Raw genomic sequence first — 18,356 nt, 5'->3', positions numbered from 1 at the left:
CCGCTTGACCGGGAGGTGTACATTGAGGAAGCTAAAGCGTCAGTATGCCTGTCTGTCTGAGTTTGGGTGCCGCAGAACAAAGATCAACACCACTGAGTGCACCAGACAGGTTGGTCCTTTGTCCCTTCGTCAAACTGACGCCTCATAGTAAATTGTGGAATGCGCCCCCCCCCCCCCCCTCGAGCTCGTCTGAAGTGGGTGCATTGGGAAACGTCGTGAGAGAACCACAAAAGTAGAATGCTTCGGTATCGTGAGAGAGCCCGATGAAGCAAGAATTATCCTTGTGAGACTTTTTAAAACTCCTGCGAAAGTTTTTTGTTTGTACTTTTGATGCTTTGCACTTGTCTTGTCATTCCAGTTTAATTTGTGATGTCATTCAGTGTTTCTTTTCGTTTTCTTTTGAACTTTCCTCCATCGTATGCCTTTACACCTAGTCTGTCGAGGCCAGGCTTTGAGAAAGAGATTGCCTCGAAGCTAGGTCACTTGCGTATTGAGTGATATGAGATTCAGGCAAGCTTCTTCAAAACGTTAGGGGCATTCCATCAACACTCTAGGGTGGCTGCTGCTCTGTCTATAACGGGTTCAGGTATAAGATTTCAGCAAAGAGTTCAGTAGCCTGGCATATCTTGAGCGGAGTTGTGTTCCACCTTGTAACTGCTTGTGTACTGTGCGGATTTGATCACCAATGTCAGTCCCAGCCTTTGACCTGAGTAGACCTCTCTATCGGAGAGCACTACTGACGAACCTGCTGACCACATTTGGGCTAGAGGAGAAACCTGAACTGCTGGCGTTCCAGAGCGGCTGCGCTGCCAAGCCTCTTCGAGGTGCAACATTGGGCTGCCCATCTACGAGTCCTTTTTCCGGCAGCGGACGAGCTGTTGTTATCGGCCCCGTGTATTGGCATCGCTTCGGCAAATGGAAGGATTTTGACTTTGCCACGCTTTTTGAGGGTCCAGAAGGGGACAGCACAGTGAATTCTTTAGGTTCGTCGGCTTGCCTCATACCCGCTGGGCCCGCATGGCTGACGGTTTATGTGGAAAGAGCTGTTTTGATATCTGGGCTGCCTAGAAAGACCGGCACCCTGTCTGTTGCCCGCTACATGTTTATGGTGCGGGCCGAGGACTTTTTTTAACCTCGTAATGAAGAATGGGCGTTGTTGGAGTTGTCGGAATGCGCCTGACAATGAACCGAATGCCGGAGGAACCGCAGTGCCTTTCGAATGTTCCTTTCCTGTGCACCATGGACTGCCTGGTGGCAAGGCCTCTTCGATGAGTCATCCTTGAACCTTGCCAAACCAGTGAGCTCAACTCTGCGCGTGAGTTCAAGGACAACGCATCGTGCCATGATTTTTGTGTGTACTGCTCCCTCCCTGAAAAACGATCGAGGCCTGCCTTTTCCCCTTTCCTGGGAGGGGTTTGTAACTGTATAAGTGACTATTGAAAGGAGAAAAAGAAGAAATAAGCGCAGTTCTGTTACTGCCTTTATCAATGGAGGGCACCTTCACAGTTCTGCACAGAGGATGGGAGTAAGGAGGAATTAAAAAGGATAGGGATGAGTGAAAGGTATAGAGGTAGAGAGAGGCAGAGGGAAAGAGTGAGGTGCAGGGACAGTCACTTATGGAAGTAAGGAGAAGATAGGAAAGATGGACGCGGTCGCAGACATCTGAGGACGGGGCACCAGTCAGCAAGAGCTCTTGTCGGCGTCAGAAGATGGCGTAGGGCGAGCCAGTAGGCTAGAGCTGCCCTGTCGTCGGAGATCACGGGGACACAACCAGTGGGCACGAAATTCAGCGAGCAAGTCTGGGTTTGTGACCGCCTCTTCATGAGCGCAGTAAAGGACTACGGTTCTCGAGCACAGTGAAAGACGATGATCCTATTGGAGAGTCCTGGACCCCATTGTCGTGTCTCGCCGGAAGTCTTGGGAAAACAAAGGGTATGAAACGAGGGCACAGAGACGGTCGGGTGTGCTTTTTCTTTTTGTCGTGTACTATGCTTGCTTAATGATGTGATTACTGTAAATGAACGTTTCATTTTTGAGCTCCGTCGCCTCTGTTCGTCTTTTCCCTGAACCTTGGATGGCGCCGAGTCCCGACGAAGTCCCCTAGTCGCAACATTACCCCATCAATGTTTTCATTACTCTATCACGTTATCTTCTCATTACACTATATAAAATATCAACTCAGTTTTTATGTACCTCTTAGAGACGTGCAACAGCCTAACTACAATATGAAGCAATTTTCCGAGCAACAAAATGTTACTTTTGGAGCACTAAATTCTAAGTTTGGATCAGGTTATGAAAAAAAAAACGTGAATTTTTTCATAATGAAATACCAAATTTGAAGCAGTATTTTTATAAGGCTTAAGTTTAGTAAAAAATATCTATAAATCATTCAAGATAACCTAAAATCATGCAGCGTTAACATGAGCACTGCTATTTGAATGCACGTAGTATTGGGTACCACCCCCTTTAGCGAACATTGGTAAAGTCTATATTAGTGCATTTTCTGCACCTGTCAAATCATTTGACAATCTCTGTGAATTTAAGTATAGATATGCCAAGGTTGCGACCTTGAAATTCAGGAGATTTGTAAAACCAAGGACTAGGAGTGGCAAAAAAAAAAAAAAAAACTTGCCAGCACTTTAGTTTGGTTTCTTTGGGAAAAAAGTGTCGTACACAGCTTCAAAATATTGCCAGTAGCCTATTAAGATGCCAGTGATTATACTGGTACTCAGAATTATGTGGCGTACAAACGCACGAGTAACTGAGCGAAATGTGCGGTGTCCCGTGACTATAGCGCTAACAGCCCCCTTCCAAGTTTTATTACACTCTTCTGCAGGGCACCAGTGCGCTGCGGCGAAAGTGGCCTAAACAGCATTTTCTGTATGGGTTAGAACCAAGGCCAAGAAAGTGTCTAACTGCTACACGTCCCCCCCCCCCCTTTTTTTTGTTTTGACCATGGAGCTAGATGCAACTTCGGCTCTCATGCAAACCGCGTTGAACGGGCCCGTTGGCCCAGCGACGGTACCAAATATTTATCGCCAGGACCGTGACCAGGATGACGTAACTTCAAAACAAAACAAAAAAAAATTTCATGTACCACTGCTAAGCAGTAAACGTGGTCGCTGGCAACGCCGGCGTTCGTAGCATAATCAAGCTCGCTCGCACGAAGAAAACGTGCCTTACGCTTCCAGCTTTTGTTCCTATGACGCCACAGCTGAGTTTTCAGGTTCCCGCGAAACGTCAATGACAACGCATTTATGTCTTGAAGCTTGTCGTCCCGCCGATAGGTATCCGCTGTGGTCAGCGGACCGATGGACGCGCAGCGTTATTTTACCTGGTCGATCGCATCTCGCGAGCGTAGGGCTAGTGCCAAGAATATTTTAACTATATTCTAGGCACTATAGTTAGAGTCTGCGTGCTTTGACTGATGGCGCAAACTGCACGTGGCTGACGTGGCCGTCATTTCTCAATGAAATTAGCGCACCGGAAAAATTTTGAGACTGGTTGAAAAGTTTTGCACAATTTCAGCAAATTTCACGGTTCAGGCGCACTTTAGCGCCACTGCTTTTACCATGATTTTTTAATTTGTCATTGAAAACACTTTTGATCACCTTTTTAGTAATTTGGCAGTACAGAACCTGCTAAATTGAATGTAATTGCATTATACAGCTAACAGTGAGTGCAAAAAGCAAGTTTTATAGCTCTAGTTTTCCCGCAACAAAAGTTATGAATTTTCGAAATTCATCATTACTTTAGCAAAGAAAGTTTTTATTTTATTGTCAATAAAAGTTTCTGTTGTCCTATAGTTGCATATGGCACTTTTTTGCACTCACTGAACAATGCCTGCTGCGGTAGCTGCACTTTTGATGGAGACGAAAATGCTGTAGGCCCGTGTGCTTACATTTGCGTGCACGTTAAAAAACCCCAGCCGGTTGAAATTTCCGGAGCCCTCCACTACGGTGTCTCTCATATTCATATTGTCACGCGCTAAGAGCTCGAAGGAACGTATAAAGGGACGCGACTGTCCAAAATATCAGAGACAAAGAAGGACGTCTCCGCTGGCACGGGTTGCTCGTCTTCCTCTTCCTCGTTCACCGGCACAGAACTGACCCACTGTTCACTGGCACAGAACACCAGGTGGCATTACTCCTCCTCCCAAGAGAGCATCGACCCGATGCTCAAACAAAAGTGTGCACAGCAGTGGGTTGAAGTAGGTCACATAAAAAAAACATTAAACAAATTAGTGCACGAGAGAAAATGCGTCCTGGGCCCGCCAATCGGAAATAAACAGCATTCACTGTTCACATGAGCTCACCGGCACAAGAAGAAAATTCGCATCACCGCGTAAAGTATGACTTCAGGCGGACTACGTGTACAGTCTCTGGGCGTGGTAACCTGCGCGGATGATGGTGAGCCTCCGTCAAGAGTTTCTCACTGAGACCTCGCTGCCTAATTGGTGTCCAAACCCAAACTTGGTCACCAGGTTCATAATTAACTTCTCGATGGTGGATGTTGTACCGCCGTGCATCTGCGCACTGTTGAGTTCGGATGTGCACACGGGCCAGTTGACGTGCTTTCTCAGCGAGCTGAATGTACTTATTGATGTCGGGGGCTAATTGGTCGAGCTTGTCGATGTCCTCATATGGAATCATGGCGTCCAGCATAGTTCTAACATCTCGACCATAAACTAGTGGGAATGGCATGAAGCGTGTAGTTTCCTGCGTTGCAGTGTTATACGCAAATGTTATGTACGGCAGGATGTCGTCCCACGTTTTGTGCTGCACATCCACGTACGTAGAGATCATGTCGGCTAGCGTTTTGTTTAGCCTTTCTGTTAAACCATTACTCTGAGAATGATACGCAGTGGTCTTTCGATGGGTTGTGTAACTCAACCTGAAGATATCATCCAAGAGTTTCGCTGTGAATGAGGTCCCTTGATCAGTGATGACATATGACGGGGCGCCATGCCGTAGCACAATTTGATGCATAAAAAAATTGGCAACTTCAGATGCGGTCCCTCGTGGCAACGCCTTCATCTCAGCGTAACGCGTCAAATAAACGGTTGCGACAATAATTCATTTGTTGCCAGAAGAAGACAAATGAAACGGGCCTAGGAGGTCCATCCCCACTTGTTTAAACGGTGTACGTGGTGGATCGATCGGTTGTAGATAACCTGCAGGCTTTAAATGTGGTGTCTTGCGACGCTGGCATTCACGGCATCTCTTCACGTAGCGTTTGACACAGGTAGACATTTTAGGCCAGTAGTAGAGTTGTCGCACCCGATCCATAGTTCTCGAGTGGCCCAGATGGCCAGATGTGGGCTCGTCGTGGCAAGCTAATAATACGTCATCGCGGAGGGCTTTAGGCATGACGAGAAGATGAGATATGTCACCAGCACTGGCGTTCATTTTGTATAAGACGCCATTTCGTAGGCAAAGTGATGACAACGTTCGTGACATTGGACGAGGAATGGGCGTGGTGCCACCTTCTAAATGATCTATAATCATTCTTAGATCGGCGTCATTTCGTTGATGAGACATCAGATCCGGTCCGCTAACAGTTGCCACGAAGGCGCCGTCCTCTTCTGCGCTAGTACTGGCGGATTGAAGAGGTGCTCGTGATAGCGTGTCGGCGTCTTCGTGCTTTTTGCCTGACTTGTACACGATGGTGACATCAAATTTCTGTAGACGCAGACTCCATCGTGCTAATCGTCCTGAAGGGTCTCGTAGATTGGTCAACCAGCACAAAGCATGATGATAAGTCACCACTTTATATGGTCTTTCATAGAGATATGGCCTAAACTTTGTAATTGCCCAAATGACCGTGAGACATTCTTTTTCTGATGTGGAATACTTAGATTCCGCGCGAGAAAGTGTGCGACTTGCATAGGCTATTACCCGTTCAATGCCATCTTGTCTTTGTACCAAAACAGCTCCAAGACCAATATTGCTGGCATCAGTGCGTACTTCAGTGTCAGCATCTTCATCGAAGTGGCCGAGCACGGGAGGGGACGAGAGTCGGTGCTGTAGTTCCGCAAAGGCAGTCTGCTGGTCATCAGCCCAGACAAACGGTGTGTCATCGCGCGTGAGGCGTAATAGTGGCTCCGCAATGTTAGAGAAATTATCAATAAAGCGCCGGTAATACGTGCACAGACCCAGAAACCGTCGAAGACTCTTCTTGTCAGTTGGAGGTGGAAAAGTGGTGACGGCAGCAGTTTTGTCAGGATCAGGCCGAACACCAACGGCGCTCACGACGTGACCAAGAAACTTTAATTCTTCGTAGCCGAAATGACATTTCTTAGGCTTGAGTGTGAGATCGGCCGATCTAATGGCCTCGAGCACATTTCGAAGGCGACGAAGACGCTCGTCAAACGTTTGTGAAAACACAACGACATCATCGAGGTAGACGAGACAGCTTTTCCACTTGAGGTCTGCCAGGACGGTGTCCATCATTCGCTGGAATGTGGCTGGAGTGAAACAGAAGCTGAAAGGGAGCACTTTGAATTCATAAAGTCCATCCGGCGTTACAAAAGCGGTCTTTTCCCGGTCACGTTCATCGACCTCTATTTGCCAATAACCGCACTTCAATTCGACGGACGAAAAATACTTCGCCCGTCGCAGCTTGTCCAGAGAATCATCGATTCTGGGCAACAGGTACACGTCTTTCTTTGTGACATTGTTCAACTTTTTGTAGTCGACACAAAAGCGAAGCGTGCCATCTTTCTTTTTCACAAAAACGACTGGTGATGACCAAGGGCTGCTTGAAGGCTGTATCACGCCATCCTGAAGCATTTCCTTGACCTGCGTTTGAATCGCATGCCGTTCGGTTGGCGAAACACGATAGGGCTGCTGTCGTATGGGATGCGCGTCGTCGTAGGTGATAATACGGTGTTTCGTTATCGGTGTTTGACGTATCTTCGAAGAACGTGCAAAGCATGTGTAGAACTCCAGCAACAGCTCGCTCAAACGCTAGTTGTTCGCTTCAGAAAGCGTTGGATTGATGTCGACGCTTCGGAAAGGCGTTTCAGCAGTGCCGATGGCCTCGGAAGCAAAACACTCGGTGACATTGGCGACTGGGTCGGCGTAGGCGATGACAGTTCCAGGAAAAAGGTGCCGGGGCTCGTAGCTGAAGTTTGTGACAAAAACGTTGCAGTGATCATCATGAAGGTCAACAAGGCTTCTCGCTACGCAGACACCCTGAGACAGCAAAAGCAAGTGATTGCTTTCTACAACTGCTTCACCGTGCATCACTCTATCCCACGCCACCTAAACCACAACAGTTGCACGGGGTGGTAACGTGACAGCGTCTTCGACGACGCGAAGAGACACTCGGGAGTGGCTGGGGTCGGCGTAAGCTGTTGTGGCGTTTGTGGTCGCGAAAGTGACTAGACGTCGTCGAATGTCAATTATAGCATTATGCTCCCTGAGAAAATACATGCCAATGATCAGGTCTCGAGAACACTGCCGGAGAACGCTCAAACTAGCAACAAATTTACAACCGCGGACTTGCGGTCTTGCCGTGCACATACCGAGTGGCGTGACGATATGCCCGCCAGCTGTACGAATTGGCGTTCGGTTCCAAGGTGACGTTACTTTCTTGAGAAGGACGGTCAGCTTTTCGCTAATTATGGAATAGTCCGCACCAGTGTCCACTAAAGCGCTGACTTCGCGACGATCTAGCAGAACAGGAATATCTAAGGAAACTCTTCCGCAATCAGCCGGTGGTTTCGTTGTCGATGTATCGTCGGTATCTTCAGTCCGCGTCGATAGGGGGCCTTGAGCATGACCAGTCTGAGCGGCCTTGCCCCTGAAGGTCGCTGAGGCTAGTTTTCCCGACGCGGGCTAGGTGACCGGCCCTGCGCCACGCCCGCATAGGTGCGATGATTCGGTGAGAACCACCGCGGTGATGGAGAGCGTGAGTGGTGCCGAGATGTCGATACGCGCTGCTGAGCAACGTAATCAGCGATTTCCGGAGGCCGCTGGCCGAACCTAAGAGGTGGGGAGTTGGCCAAAAAACCAGAAAGCCCCAGCTGTCGATAAGTGCACTGTCGGTAGATGTGCCCAGGTTCACCACAGTGATAGCAAAGGGGCGCCGATCGGGGGCCCACCACACGTCTGATTTTCGCGAAATCGGTCGGCGGTCACTGAGGTACGGGCCCGCTTGGACTGCCTGAAGCATGGCTGGGGCTGTGGTATAAGGCTGTGGTTGGCGCAGAGTTTGGTCTGCCGGAAGCATGACAGGGGCCGCGGTGGGAAGCGGAGCTAAAGGTGGTGCTGGCTGGAGCAGAGTTTGCGCATACGACATGCGAGGGAAGTTATTTAGGGGCCACGGCTCCGTCTGACAGGACGGTTCTCGTAGTGCCTGCTGAACTTCATCTCGGACGATGCCGGACAAAAAACTGACAGTGGGCGCTGAGGGTACAGATAACTTCTGCAGTTCTTCGCGAATTACAGAGCATATGAGCTCTCGGAAGAGGTCGGCGTGGGCCCCAAGACCACCCATGAAGTCCGTAGCAGAAGCAAGGTTCACTTGTCGCTCGTACGTCTGGGTCCGTTGCCGAAGCGTGCTTTCAATCAGGACGGCTTCAGCAAGAAACTCTGACGTAGTCTTGGAGGGGCTGCGTACAAGACCACCGAACAACTGCTCTTTCACTCCACGCCACGTATCGCACCTTCTTCTCTTCCGGCATGTGAGGGTCGGCTCGTCGAAAAAGACGCGTCATGTCCTCAACATACATTGCCACGCCTTCATTTGGCATTTGCATACGGCACTGGAGTTCACGTCCAGCTCGCTCTCGGCGATCGGGACTTGCATACGTTTCAAGAAGCCGGTGTTTGAAGTCAACCAATGACGTGAACACACCTGCCCGATTTTCGTACCAAACGCGTGCCCCGTCATTCAAACTGAAGTAGACATGTCGAAGCTTGTCTGTGTCATCCCACATGTTATGAGCTGCAACGAAGTCATAGTGGACTAGCCAATATTCAACATCCTCATGGACAGCACCATGAAAGGGATTCGGCATTTTTGGTTTGAACAGTGTATATTGCAATGGCGTTGCGCCTTCCATACCGGCTGGGTTGGAGCCGCTTGGGACGGTGCTGCGTGGAATAGTTGGGGCCGCCATCTCCTCTCAGAGAAGTCCGAACTCAGGGTCCAATCCACGGATCCTGCGGCTAGCGCGGTGAACAGGCGTAACCACCGGTATGGGGCTGGAGCTTCTTGTACTAGGAGGGGTTCGGTGCGTAGCGTTCCCAGCACCTCTACCAATTGTCACGCGCTAAGAGCTCGAAGGAACGTATAAAGGGACGCGACTGTCAAAAATCTCAGAGACAAAGAAGGACGTCTCTGCTGGCACGGGTTGCTCGTCTTCGTCTTCCTCGTTCGCCGGCACAGAGCTGACCAACTGTTCACTGGCACAGAACACCAGGTGGCAATATAATGGTTTTAGGACGTTATAAGCCACACATCAATCAATGCACTCACTAAACATCCAGCTTTTGAACAAGGCAAAAGTTATTGAAATTGAGTGTACCAAAGCTGAGAAGCGCTTGTCAGAAGAATGAAAGGTGGCCAAAAAAACAGAAACTCAGAAAATGACAAAAAGCTTTGTGTGTTTAAGAAACTGTACACAAATAAAATGCTTAACTTGGCAAGTACGCGCCTAAGAAAACACAAGAGTGTAGTCTGGCAATGCAAATGGTCCCAGCATTTAGCAGTCCTTTCACGCAGCTTGTTAATTAATCATGGAGTAGTCGACGATACCGTAACTACCCGCCGACGAGTCTGAGTCCTTGCGCACTGTCGTGAGCATTTGAAGCACGCCGAAGTCGCCGAAAAGCTGCCGATCCTATCGTCACTCACTGCTTGCTGTTGCGCATGATCGGCACTCGTCAAAAGCGTTGTGTCTATCCTTGTGCCCTGCTGCTTATTGCTGACGTCGTCCGAGGCCACCGGAGAAACAGGTGGTGGAGATGTCAGCATATCAACCGACAGATCCCGTTAAGCCGTAACCTGGTCATTGGCCACCAGTATCAAAATCATGATGCACAGAAGTAATACTTCCGAGGCTAACAACAGGATAAGCACACACTACACATTCATACCTTTTGTATGGTGACAATCCACCATTGTGTGAGAGATGTGGTGCAGCGCTAACAGTGTTTTCACATTTCAATCCAATACAAAGAATTGGACTTGCTAGAAGATGGCACTTTCCATTGCCCTACCGACAACAGATACCACTTCACCTAGGAATGTTCATGGGTAGGGAATAGCTATTTACACATGAATAAGTCATTGTTGGCTTTTTGAAAAAAAAAACTGTGTACTTTTAGTGTCATATACCCAGGCATTCTGTAGCAAAACCTCTTACAAAACGTCGCTGCTGCTCTAGATTAAACAAAGCCCTTGGACGCAAAAGCTTTGACGAGGCACTTTGCTGATGCCATTTATCTCAACCATGGTTTATTATTAGGACCTTTCACCATCTATTATCATAATAACTTTTGACTGTTCAGGGTGTATACCAATCTGATTTTTGTGTTTTCCTTGCTAGACAAAAGAGAGGCTGAAGCCGAGTCGACTCCCCTCTAACTTGCCTTATACTCCCTGTAGGTACAGCATAAGTAACAAAGGTGAAGGGATATCGCATCCTCAGCCCGCGTTGTATCTCTATAGGTTCAGATAATGTTCTTCGCATTTGATAACTACCTTGTTAATTTTATAGAAATCCTTTAGAAGATTAGTTATTCCATCTTCCACATCTAGTGTGTCCAGTATTCCCAACAAGTCTTTTTGAATCACACTATCGAAAACTCCCTTGATATCTAGAAATGCCAGGCGCAGGGGCCTATGTTCTTTTTCTGCTACTTCACTACACTGCATCAATGAAAACAGATTGTCCTCCAACCTCCTTCATTTATGGAACCCATTTTGTAGTTCTCCCAGTGCCCCCTCATCCTCTACCCATTTCTGTAGTCTTTCTTTTGCTATCTTCAGCACAAGCCCGTAAACTACTAATGTCACTGTTATAGGACGGTATTTGTTTATATCTGCTTTGTCTCCCTTTCCCCAATAAATCGCGCTCATCCTGCTTAGTTTCCACCCATTGGGAGCTTCACCATCCATTATTGCTTTGCTCACTGCTTCTATTATTGTTTGCTTAGAGTTTGGTCCTAGCTTTTTAATTAGCCTGAATGGGATGCCGTCAGGTCTTGTTGATGTGCTATTAGGAACCTTTTTCTCTGCACTTTCCCACTATCAATGCCCCAGTGGAGCCACTGCGCCGATTGGTCTATCCTCATCTGGTACGGTGCATGCAGTGCTTTTTTGGTGATTAAAATTCTCCATCATCATTGTTGTATATATTCTGTTGATTGCTTTTATACATTCCGTTGCCTCATACTCTTGTATTCTGACCCCTAGAACTTTTGTTATAAGCCCCTCTTTCATGCTTCACTTATTATTCAGAGAATTGAGATGGTTTCAAAACTTTGCAGCTGCTTTTCTGTCCTTCTTGTTTACTTACGCCATTCATTGGGCTCCCTTGCTTTTAATCATTTCAGTGATAAAATCGAACGCTTCCCTTCTCCAGCTCAAAAAGTTATCCCATTTTTTTGACATCATCTTCTGGTTCACCCCTCTGTTTAGCATACCTGTGTTCCCTGGAGGCTTCCTGACATCTTACTAAGGCTTCATAATATTCCAACTTCATCATCCCACCAGCTCTTTGGTTTGTGCCTGCCTTACCCGGTTGATTTGACTCATACCTTAGCAAGCTCTAACTCAAACAATTGAGTTAGATTTGTGTACGTCCACTCTGTTTTAGTATCCTCGGTGATTTTTTTCTCAATATCTTTAGTTGCTATTTATATTTGTCTTTCTGAATAATTATTACCGTGTGGTTGCCCATAATGCCGCCTTTCCAACTTCATTTCTCTTCCTAAACTCAGTTTTATACGTTTGTGATCACTACCTAAACTTGTGCACCCATATTCACCTATGTTCATCACCCTTAGCCGATCATACATCCTATGTGACATTATTGCGTTATCTATCGTCAACTGTGGGCTTCCCACCTCCCATGTTATCTTCCCTTCGCATTTCTCGGTGCTGTTGCAAATGAATAAATCATGCATTTCACACATATTCATTAGCATTTTACCTGTGGGGTCAGTATATCCATCCATATCTTCAATGTACGCATTCATATCTTATAATATAATTACCCACGCTCTTTGCCTAGTACATCAGTGTCATTTTATATGCACTGCACAATTTCTTGGTTTTCCTTACTGGCTTTTGCCCCTGTCCACAAGTATACAAAACCAGGAGCGTCATTTGCCCTGCCACTTTCTCTTTTCGCCATAAATGTTCCCTGCATCCCTGCTTGACCCTTTGTCAGCCTGTACTTTAATGAATTATTGCCCCAATACCACCCCCCTTCTGCTGCCTACTGTTCCATTACAATATTTTGATGTGTAGTCTGGATTGTTTGGTGGTTGTTCCATGTCCGTAAGATGTGTTTATACAAACTCATATACCACCAGTCTCTTCTCCCTTAGCTGTTCTTCTATCTCTTTCCACTTCAGCCTATTCCTGCCACCCTGCATTTTAGTATACCCTACATGGCACACGATGGATTGATGGATGGATGAATATGGCTGTACCCTTTAGATCGGGCGGTGGCTAGCGCCACCAAGCCGTAATACTTAATGAACCCAAAACTATATTTATTTTTTTTCTTAAAAAGTGAGTTTGAGGATTCGTACTTTGCAGTGAAGAGTTTAATTTTCACTCGTGCTTTGACTTTAGCCACCAATCAGATAACCTACTTCTAGTTTAGTCTACTTGCTTAAAATCTATTTTGCCCTCCCGGTCCCTAAACCCCAGTGCTTTGAAAAACTCTGCGCCATCATCCTGAACTATAGGGTGAAGCCCTTTACAGAACATTATTAAGTGTTCGGAAGTTTCTTCTTCCTCTCCACACGCACTGCATACTGTGTCTACTCCTTCGTATTTGGCCCGATATGTCTTGGTTCGCAGTACTCCCGTCCTTGCCTCAAACAGTAGAGAACTACCCCGAGTATTATCATAGATCCTTTCCTTGGCAATTTCCTGCTTAAAAGTTCGATAGTTCTAGTGCGGACTTCTTAATCATGCCCATTTTCCTCAAGTCAGTCTCCGTTTTCTTCACTTTCTTCTTAACCGATAGTTCTTTTTGGTTTGGCCACCTGCTGTTTTCTAAGTATTTACCAGTCAACTTCCTGGTTCGCTTCCTCCATTTTGTATCGACATTCTTCATGTACAAGTAGCTGAAAACCTTCCTAGCCCAACGCTCCTCCTTCATTTCTCTCAATCGCTTCTCAAATTTTATCTTGCTGCTAGCTTCCCTGCCCTCAAATGATGTCCATCCCATATCACCTTGTACTCCCTGATTTGGTGTATTCCCGTGAGCTCCTAAAGCAAGCCTACCTATTCCACGTTGCTTAATTTCTAATCTTGCTTGAACTTCTGATCTCATGCACAAGACCGCATTGCCGAACGTCAGCCCAGGAACCATGACCTCTTTCCATATTCCTCTCACAACATCATACCTATTCTAATTCCACAATGCCCTATTTTTCATCACTGCTGCATTCCTGTTACCTTTAGTCGTCACGTATATTTCGTGTTTTCTCAGGTACTCGGTCCCATTGCTTATCCATACGCCCAGATATTTGTATTTATCTGTTATCTCTAGCGTGACCTCCTGTATCGTAAGCTCACTACCTTCGTTGTCATTGAAAATCATGACTGCTGATTTTTCCTTACTGAATCTAAAATCTAACCTATCTCCCCCATTACCACAGATGTCCATCAATATCTGCAAATCTTCCTTGTTGTTGGCCATTAGCACTATATCATCTGCGTACATTAATGCTGGTAGTGCCTGATCAATAAGTTTTCCTTGTTTGACTAAAGAGAGGTTGAAGCCCAGCCCACTTCCTTCTAATTTTGCCTCTAATACTTGTGAGTACATCATGAATAATAAGGGTGACAGGGGGCACCCCTGCCTAAGCGTCCGTTTTACCTCTGCAGGCTTGGATACCTGTTTTCCCACCTTCCAACTACCTTGTCACCTTTATAGATACCCTTTAAAAGATTAGTGACTACATGTTTCACGCCTAGTGTGTCCAGTGTTCCCCACAATTCCTCTTGAACCACGCTATAGTACGGTCCCTTGATATCCAAGAATGCTAGCCACAGGGGCCTGTGTTCCTTTTCTGCTATTTCGATGCACTGCGTCAGTGAGAACAGATTGTCTTCCAACCTCCTGTGTTTCCGAAAGCCATTCTGCAGTTCCCCCAGCACCCCCTCATCTTCTATCCATGCCTGCAGTCTTTCCTTTATAATCTGCATCGCCAGCCTGTAGACCACTGATGTCACTGTTATAGGACGGTAGTTGTTTATGTCAGCTTTGTCCCCCTTTCCTTTATAGATCATGCTCATCCTGCTAAGTTTCCATCCATCGGAAACTTCACCATCGATTAGTATTTTGCTCACTGCCTCTCTCAAAGCCTGCTTGGACTTCGGACCTAATGTCTTTATCAGCCTAATTGGAATGCCATCTGGGCCTGTTGATGTACTACTAGGAACCCTTTTCTCAGCCCTTTCCCACTCTCGTTGTGAAAATGGAGCCATTGCACCACTTGATTCGTCCTTGTCTATTGTGGTGCATAAAGTACTTTTTTGTTGAAATTTTTCTGTCACCCTTGTTCTTATATATTCAATAGCTTCGTCCCCTTCTAGCCTGGCACCTTGGGCTGTAGTTATAAAACTCTGCTCTAGGCTCGTCTCAGTTCTTAGGGAGTTTAGATGGTTCCAAAATTTCGCAGCTGCCTTTCTATCTTTTTTATGTACTTCTGCCAGCCACTGAACTCCCTTTCTTCTAATCTTTTCATTGATCAGAAGGGGTGCAGCCCTTCTACAGCTTAGAAAGGTTTCCCATTCTCTTTCAACATCATTTGTCGGTTCACCCCGCTGCTTAGCATGTCTGTGTTTCCTAGAGGCTTCCTGACGTTTTGCTATGGCTCCCTTAACTTCCTCATCCCACCAACTTTTGGGTTTCTGTCTTTTTTTCCGGGGTGACTTGTTACGCGTCTTAGCAAGCTCTAGCTCAAAGAGTCTAATTAGATTCGTGTATGTCCACACTGTCTTATTATCCTCCGTGATTACTTTCTCAATTTGTTTAGTGGCTATTTCAAGTTGCCTTTCTGAATAAAAATTTTCCTTAGTTGCTCATCTTGTCTCCTTCCCACTTTCACTGCTCTTCCAAAACTTAGCTTGATACGTTTGTGGTCACTACCCAGACTTCTGGAGCCACCTTCATCTATGTGCATTCCCCTGAGCTTATCATACATCTTATGTGACATCAGTGCATAATCTATCGTCGACTGCCGCCTTCCTACCTCCCATGTTATTTGCCCTTCAGACTTCTCGGTACTGTTGCAAATGATCAAATCAAGCCTTTCACACATATCTATGATCATTTTGCCTGTCGGGTCGGTATACCCATCTATATCTTTTATGAGCGCATTCATGTCTCCTAGTATAATTATCTCGCACTCTCTTCCTAACTCCTGAATGTCCTTTGATATACACTCTACCATTGCCTGGTTTTCCTCTCTGGCCTTCGCTCCCGTCCACAAGTACACGAAACCAAGGAGTGTCATTTGACCTGCCACTTTCCCTTTTAGCCATAAATGTTCCTTGCACTCCTGCTTGACCCTTTGCCAGTCTGTACTTTTATGAATGAATGCCCCAATACCACCCCCCTTTCTGCTGCATTCTGTTCTGGACTATACGTTCATGGACTATCGCGCCGCCTAGCGGAATGCAGGAGCGTCCTCTCAAAGATGATCAGTAGGCGACGCTCGCAATGATCCCTTGTTCGACGGTGCTAACTTCCGTGTTAACGCTTTAGCAAGAAACGAACACAAAATCACTTTGTATGTTTCGTTAATCGGTGAATATACTGGTCTGTCCGTGGCACGATAAATCTGATTCATTCTTGCGAGACGCGAATTTTTTTTTGTAAATACCTGGCAACTCACGCTTTCAGTTATAGACCGCAGAGTACACATATATTCGCGAGATTTCATTCAGCTGCTATGGATAATTAAATGTTATAGTCTGACAATTCCAGGTGAAACTCGCCTTGTTTTACGTGCGTATAGCATTCGTCAGTGCCTTTTTAGTGCATGAATCGCATACCATTCATTCTACGCGGAAAGTTGCACAGGCTCACGATTTGCGTTTAGAAACCTTGGCCTGCGCTGTGCCGCTTGTTTTTTACGCCCGTTGATCGAAGGCAGCACACTGCAAGCGATTCCTTTCTTGCCTGGTGTCGGAGCGAAATCCCCTCCGCACCCTCAGATAAACGTGGTGACTGACGCTGTGTGGGTGTTGTGTGTGGTAAATGACGCGTTTTTTATGCTATAAATGTCGTTTGGCGGAGAGAATTCTTCAGATTCCTTTCAGCAGCGATGTTCGAAGAAACCCTTTGACATCGAGGATTTTTTACTGGCCGTAGGTGGTTGTGAACGCGCTGAGAGTGACAGCGACGATGAACGATCAGCTGCTAGCTCACAAGCAGAGAGTTGCACTTCACGTCATGTAGTGCGATAATGTCTTTTCACGCTCGCATATCACTTTGGTTGTATGGTATATTATCCTTTAGCGAGCTCAAAATAAAAGCACACTTTTTTCTTGGGCATTGGATGAATCCCAATTACAGTGGAAATTACGAAGCACCGCGTACCACCAGCACGCTCGAACTTGGCCAGTGACGCGAAATAGAGCAAAGAAATATGCAGTTGCGACTACAGCCCATGCTAACTTCTACTGCACTTTACCGGTGAAGTCCGAACGACGTTGTTGTTTGACAAATTTTCGCAAATTCGACGTTAAGAAAAGCGCACGCGTGTAGTAATTTCTATATCCTTGTTGTGATCGCGCTGATGAAACCTGCAACATCCGAGTGCAGGGAATCGCGCACTGTTAGTCTAATCATGGCTGTGACAAAAGCGCTACTTATTGGGAAGTTAAATGCTTGTGTTCTGTTTAAGGAACAGCTGCATGGTGCTTACAGAGCCAGTAAGGACGACGGCGTAATATGTTTGTTTACCATCGCTACGTTAAACATTCGTTCCTGCACAGCCGCGACGGCGCGCTACTCGCTAGTGCACGGCCTACTACTGCGGCGAATCCGCCAGACTGGCTCGGCACTAATGATCTCGAAGTGCCATTCAGTTCACACGTGAATTCTAGTTCGTGCAGTTTTCTGTAGCACTCACAGGATTACGCAAAGCATCTTTGACACACGGTCTATCAGCTGACACCCCCCCCCCCCCCCCTTTGCACGTCGGCAAGGAATGAGGTAGCGAATATTCAGCAGTTCCTAATGGTTGGGAAAGTGCTTTGGTTCAATATACATTAATTTGACAATCAAGAGCTCATCCAGTGAAAGCGGCATGGGGAGTACGTACGTGCGTCCTATATTTTCTTATGCGAGTTCATGGGTTGATCATTCTTCGACGACGACGATGTTCTGAAGCACTGCCTGTGTTAGATCAGTTCGTAATTTTTCGCTATTTTTTATTACTTGTTTGTGCTTCCTACTCACACCGTGACGAGCTGGAGGTCCCCGCCCACCCGGAAAAGCACGTCAAACGGACTTCTAGACGGCCTGTGCCTTACCCGCCACGGCACGGAACATCGCCACCAGATGCAATCGACGCCGCATCAAGGCAGCGGCGGCAACTACTACTTATGGAGCCTCTGTAGAAGGAACTACAGACCATGGCCCTGCGAACAAGAGATTACGGGACGAACAAGACGGCTCTGATTCTTCAGATGAAAATGCAGAAGATATAGACCAGGCATACTTCACAGTTGTATGCTACAAGAAAAAAAGTGGTACTGGCGTCTCTGTTGTCTTCAGGCCTACCACGGATGAAGGAAGCTTATGGAAAGTCAACCCTAACATTGTCGAATCAGCCGTTTGTAACGTCGGCTCAAGAGAAAGTTCTTAACCATCACCTCAACAAATACGGAAGCCTGATGGTCACAGTGTCCACCCTGCCGGCCACCAACCGTCTACTAACTGAATTAGCAGGGATACCAGTGGAAGCGCGAGTCCCATACTCTTACACAGCGAACTATGGGAAAATACAAGATGTCCCTCTGTGTTACTCAAATGAAGACTTACAAGACTATCTGCGTGATCAGGGTGTCGCGTCGGCAAGACGACTCACCCCCTACACACCCAAAGATGGCGGCAAAGTGAAAGAGGTACATCGTCGATCCGTTAT

This window comes from Rhipicephalus microplus, chromosome 4 (genome assembly GCF_043290135.1).
Source record: "Rhipicephalus microplus isolate Deutch F79 chromosome 4, USDA_Rmic, whole genome shotgun sequence".
Classification (NCBI taxonomy): domain Eukaryota; kingdom Metazoa; phylum Arthropoda; class Arachnida; order Ixodida; family Ixodidae; genus Rhipicephalus; species Rhipicephalus microplus.
Note: the sequence above shows the minus strand (reverse complement) of the source record.